The sequence below is a fragment of the Carassius auratus genome, chromosome 2 (assembly GCF_003368295.1).
Source record: "Carassius auratus strain Wakin chromosome 2, ASM336829v1, whole genome shotgun sequence".
Lineage (NCBI taxonomy): Eukaryota > Metazoa > Chordata > Actinopteri > Cypriniformes > Cyprinidae > Carassius > Carassius auratus.
This window is the reverse complement of record NC_039244.1, coordinates 17,578,400-17,584,512: the sequence shown is the minus strand read 5'-3', so window position 1 is coordinate 17,584,512 and position 6,113 is coordinate 17,578,400. Positions and strand designations below refer to the sequence as shown.

General features: G+C 35.5%; 1 protein-coding gene across 1 annotated transcript in view; it reads right to left on the bottom strand.

Annotated features, from left to right (window-relative positions):
* Nucleotides 1-6,113, bottom strand: part of LOC113118562 (nuclear receptor-binding protein 2-like) — a 465,395-nt gene that overhangs the window by 201,573 nt on the left and 257,709 nt on the right. The gene's annotated exons all lie outside the window — the stretch shown is intronic.

Below are 6,113 nucleotides of genomic sequence, written 5' to 3'. Positions count from 1 at the left end.
GTTAATATTTCAGAAAACAATAAATGTACTAATTTCCCTAAATAATCCATGTGAAATACTTGCAGCATCAAGCAGCACTTATTTCAACCACACAGCTGTTTACTGCTATAGAAAAGCACACAGCTGCATCTCTGAACTGTACTTGGAGAATAAATAGACCTCTTCTAACCTGTTGTGTCTGAAACAAATGTATATTTCAATTATTAATAAATCACTTACTCAGTTTTTTTCTTCCCACAGTTTATCAGTGATAAACAACCGATTGTTTAAAGCCCACTCCACATCTGATCTATTGTATATATGGTCACTAGTTGTCCCTGGTTCTTCCCAAGCATGTACCGTAACTTCAAAGGTCAATTTAGTCAAAAAATGCCAGGGGTCAATAACTTGAGTTACTATCAGTGTTCTGCCGTGGCCTTTCAGGAAAAAAAAAAAGACTTATTCTGCAGAGGTACAATAATGATAGATCAGCACATAGTGAACCTAGAACAACCATGGAAGCATATCAGTTTGTTTTGCATGAAATCAAGGTTATTTCTTTTGATCTAATCACTATGACAAGAGTAGCAAATAAACAAGCTGTTCTTTTCCAACACAGAATAATCCTGTGAAAGCTGATGATAATATATAATTAGACCGTACACGTGAAGAATATTGATGAGAGTGGAGCAGAATGAAAAATGAGCCTCTCAGGGATCCTCTGACAACAGTGTTATGCAAAGCTGCTTTACAAATATCTAGACAATTAAAGGTGTCTGATTTAGCATTAATGGCTTTTTTTCACTGAAAGGTGGGAAAAATAACAAATATTTGAGAGAATATGGTGTTTAACAGTATGTTAAACTTAATAGCTCAGTTGTTTGAGAATAAGTTAAGTTTAGCCAAAAATAAAATGTGAAATGCTGATTTATCCTAAAATATCTGATTTATCTTTTACGGTTTACATAGGATGAAAGACTGAATCACATTATATGCTTTACCCACAAGGAACTTTAAAGGGGCATATTTTAAAATTATGTACATGGGGTTCAGTTTACAGTTTGTTTTTTAACATGAGGTGATCTACTTCTGGTAGCCACCGTTTTGAAGTCGCATGACTAGGTAAACACTACTTTCTTTTACTTTCTTCTTTCATAATTTGATCATATCTTACAAATATGCTTGCAAATTGGACATTTCATTGGTATGTGAAAAGCTTTGCTTTTAAGGAAAGAATTTGTTCTTTGAAGGACAAATTTACTCAGCCTCAGGTCATTCAAGGTGTAGATGAGTTTTTTACTTTTACAAACTTTTACTAGTCCTCTATCCATAATATTCCTTTAAAAAGTTGTCTTATCTGAATCAAGAGAGAAATATGCACCAATCAAGCACCGCTTAGAAGCATAACAGTCCAAAAGATTTTTAAACATATATGTCGATGGATTCTGATGAGAGGACAGCAGGCCATGGCCTTTTTCACTAGAAGAAGCATTATTTTTGATTATGATTATGAAATGTATTCTGGCCAGAACTGATGGTTTAAAATTAATTGAATTTGAATTTGTTTCTTTTACAAATGCAGCTTTTCACTTTACAATACTTTAATTGATGGACTGAAGGCTTTAGGATTACATTTTTTTAGCATTTTTAGCAGTTGTTTGGACTCTCAATCTGACGGCACCCATTCACTGCAGAGGATCCATTGGTGAGCAAGTGATGTAAAGTAAATTTCTCCAAATCAGATGAACAAACTAAATCTTCTACATCTGGGATGGCCTGAGGGTGAGTACATTTAAAACAGATTTTTATTTTTGTTATGTTAAATTTCAAGATGATTTAGCAGTCGTAGTCCAAAGTAAAAACAAAAATAATAATAATAAAATAAACAAATTATGAATTGCAAAAATGAGAATGAGGTTTTGTTGACGGAGAAAAACATGGAAAAAATGAACATCTGGATTTTTTTTTTTGACCTAAAAACTTAAATCTTACAGAAGCATTAGGGCTTACATACAAAAATGTAACCCTGGTTTCATATTGTTCATATACACACACTGAATAAAGAAAAACAGTAAATTAAATAATAACAAAGAAAACAATAAAGAAAATGTCCTGCAGCTTTCCCACACTAGCAGAAGCTTTTGCCTGAAGCTGCACACTAACCTTGTGTGCACAGGGCAAGCATTCAATAAGCAGCAGACATTATAAACCTAAATCCTAATAGCTTACATGGCTCTGGGCACCTGGCATCTTGATTTTAAAAGTGACTGTGTAGAGAAATAATGAACCAAAACAGTAAACAATACAGTATAAAAATCATAATTTTTCATAAAGTTCTTAAAAGATCTATAATTATGCAATAATATCACCGACACACATGATTTATGCGTGTGAATATGTTGGGAATTGCAAAAACAGACAACATTCAGTCATAGCATGAGCATGTCAGAGCACATGAAATCATGCAGTGAGAAAAAAGTGATCACAGCACAATCGAAAGCTCATATAAATCCTCATTTTCCTCCCTCAGACTTGACAAACTAGCAATTATTGTTCACATGACAGCTCACCAGTGTGAGGGCAGGGAGCAACAGAACTTATTTTAGTTGCAAACCGGAATAAACAAATTAACCAATGCTCATTTAGATAATTCAGAGGGAATTGAATATTTTTATATTCAGCAGCCCTAAAAAGCATTTGGACACTCAAACCACAAAACCACTGCTAAAAACATTTCTATACTTATGTAATATTTCCAATTCCCATTGCACTTTCCTAAGAGGTTTATGTCAAAAGGCAAAAAGATTGGAGGCCTTAAGGCATTGCACAACATGACTCGCAACATTGATTTCATCAGCAATATGAAGTTTTTGTCCCACCTCATGCCCCCTAGACTGATGTAAGATTTAAGTTTGAATGAAAATATGAGCTGCTCTTATCTGATGAGCCAAACTCTTATGAGATCCTTGATTACTAGCTGAGTCACGCTGATCTCAGCCTCATGCTTCCACTAAATCTTTTACCACCCAGGCATGACAAGACCACACTCAGAGCACCCAGCCTTAATGCATCCCTTCTCCTTTATTAGGACAGCACTCACCGTTTCCACTATTAATAATTATGGGTTTAAAATATCATGTGCGATTCTAATACATTGGGAACATGATGACACAGGAGCACTTTCTGAAAACATCTCTTGTTAAACAGACAGATCAGATGGAGCTGCTGATTTGAATCATTTAAGGCCTTATAACACTGTCAAATGAGAGAATATTTAACTCTTTTATTGGGAATCATCTTCGGAGAATAAGACCAACATTTGACTAATGGTTTAAAGAGTTAAAAGTATCCAAGGCCAGTTATTTAGTAACCAAGTTAATCTAATTCTACTTTAAAAATAGCAGAGAAATTTCTAGGCACCAGTTATGCTTCGGTCATACATTTTGAATAGCACCAGACAACTTCATTAAAAGCTATAAGTTAAACAGAATAGGGGAAATTCTTTTTTTCAAGAAAGGGCATGTGTTGTGATAATTTGCAGCACGTTTCGTTATATGCATGTGTTGTGAGGATTTGCAGCGCGTTTCGTTATATGCATGTGCTGTGAGGATTTGCAGCGCGTTTCGTTATATGCATGTGTTGTGAGGATTTGCAGCGCGTTTCGTTATATGCATGTGTTGTGAGGATTTGCAGCGCGTTTCGTTATATGCATGTGTTGTGAGGATTTGCAGCGCGTTTCGTTATATGCATGTGTTGTGAGGATTTGCAGCGCCTTTCGTTATATGCATGTGTTGTGATGATTTGCGACACTTGTGTTGTCAAACTGATGAAGATTTTTTCTTCATTTGCGGGTGTTTTTTTCAATTTGCATGTATTTTCTTAAGTTGCAGCGTTTTGAGCTCTCTCGGCCACCTTAAAATTAAAGTCATGACATTTGCCAAATATGGTTACCCATACTCGGAATTGGTGCTCTGCATTTAACCCATGAACACACACCCAGAGCAGTGGGCAGCTATATAAGATCCAGTGACCGGGATCAACTGTGGGTTCAGTGCCTTGCTCAAGGACACTTTAGCCATGAGTACTGAGGGTGGAGGAGAGCGCTGTTCATTCACTCCCCGCCACCTACAACTCCTGCCAGCACCGAGACTCAAACCGGCAACCTTCTGGTAACTAGTTCGGCTCACTAACAAGTAGGCCACAGCTGCCCTAATGCCCTTAAGCGTTTAATTACTTTTCCCTTTCATGTATTGTGGGTAAATATCACAACCAAAATACCTTCAAGTAATGAAACAAAGAAAAACTCCTCGATTCAACATTTTGGAGTTACTGATCTTTTTTGGGTTTAAGAGCTCGTAGATGATATTTAGGAAATGTGAGCATATACTGACCTCTACAGGGCAGAGTTGAGAACACCTGCTGGTTTTAATTTAGGGGGTCAGAACCAACAAAAAATAACAAACATTTTGTTCACGTTTATCAAATCGCTTCTCACATCAACACAAGTTGGCTATAAATAAGATCATTACACGTTTCATTGCACAATATTTCAAAAGACCAATGATGAGCTGAACTGATGTACAGAATTTCTGACGTCTGAAGTCTCTAATTGTCTTTCCTGATTCTCTTTTACAGAGGAATAATTTATTGCAGTGTAAGAGCAATACTAAAAAATAAGTCTAATGTGAAGGAATGTATAAAAAGGGCAATGTAGTATGTTGTGCACTGCTGAATTATGGCCAGCTCTTTCAGCCCCTCCTGAAGCTGCTCTATGGCCTCTCCATCTCCTGCAGCACTTGCCAGAGCCAGAGCTTCCTGGTAGTTTACCATACTCCTCAAACGCCCCTGGAAAACAAAAGGCAAACAACATTGACCTTTCTATTCATCAAAGAATCCTGGCAAAATAAGTATCACCGTTTCTACAAAAAATATTAAGCAGCACAACTATAATATTAATAAAAAATATTTATTGAGCACCAAATCAACATTTTAAAATTAAAAACCTACCGATAATCGGTTTACCGATATTTTACCGATATTTGGAGTTGATTCCAACACAGGAATAAATTATATTTTAAAACTGTTATTTTTAAATTGTTATAATTTCACAGTGAGCAATCTTAGTGAGCTTAAGGCAACTAACTTGTGCAACTATTTTTTGATTTCATCTTTGATGTGTGTCTTTTGATGTGCAGTGTACAGGGGGTAACGAGAGGCGAATAGCCTCTCCTGACCAACATTGGGATGGTTGGATGAATTTCTGATGTCAGAAGTGTTGGTCATCCCTTGAGAGGGTATTGCACAGTTGAAGCAGAGCTTTTTCACTTTAAGAAACAAACTCATCTACATTTGGGATGGTAAATGTAAATGTTCTAACATTTTATTTTATTTATTTATTATTATTTTTTTATTTTTTTTGAACGTTGAGAAATATGAAACCACTACTTACCTTACTTCTCATTTATATATTTGTATTTAACACAAATTATTGAATTAGGGTTTGATAGGTACATCAAACGGTCTTAACGTTTTACCCGTGTGTCAGTAACACAGACTGTATGGTCAGTAAAGAGAACTCAGTAAAGCATCATCTTATACCTTGGCTTTCTTCAAGAGCAGAATAAGTTCGTCCTCAAGTTTTTGTTCTTCAGTCCTCTCATCTGTCCTCTCTAAGATCGATTCTTACATAAGATAATCTAGAACCGGATATATTTCTCGTACAGTCGTTAACATTGTGATTTAAACGAGCTACCTGTGCAGCCAGCTGTCGACAGCAAGAATGCAGCGCCATATTTCTATGAAAATGCACTGACGTCAGGCCAGCCCGGGCTCGCGATTTATTTACATTCATTTCCATCCGTATAATTTACATTTTAAATATATGGTTTTTGATGAATTGTACATTGAATATGGATTTCACATATTATTATTAATTTATCTTAATACCTGGCACTTCAAACGCACCCAAACATACGGGTCATTCATGTAGCACGCTATTATTAATAATAACATAAACTTAAATTCATTTATATGTTATATACTTTTAAACAATCACATTAAAAAATTTTACAAACACTTTTGTTTAAATTAATCCTAATATCGCAATTAGAAATGAATTATATATTTATTAAAGC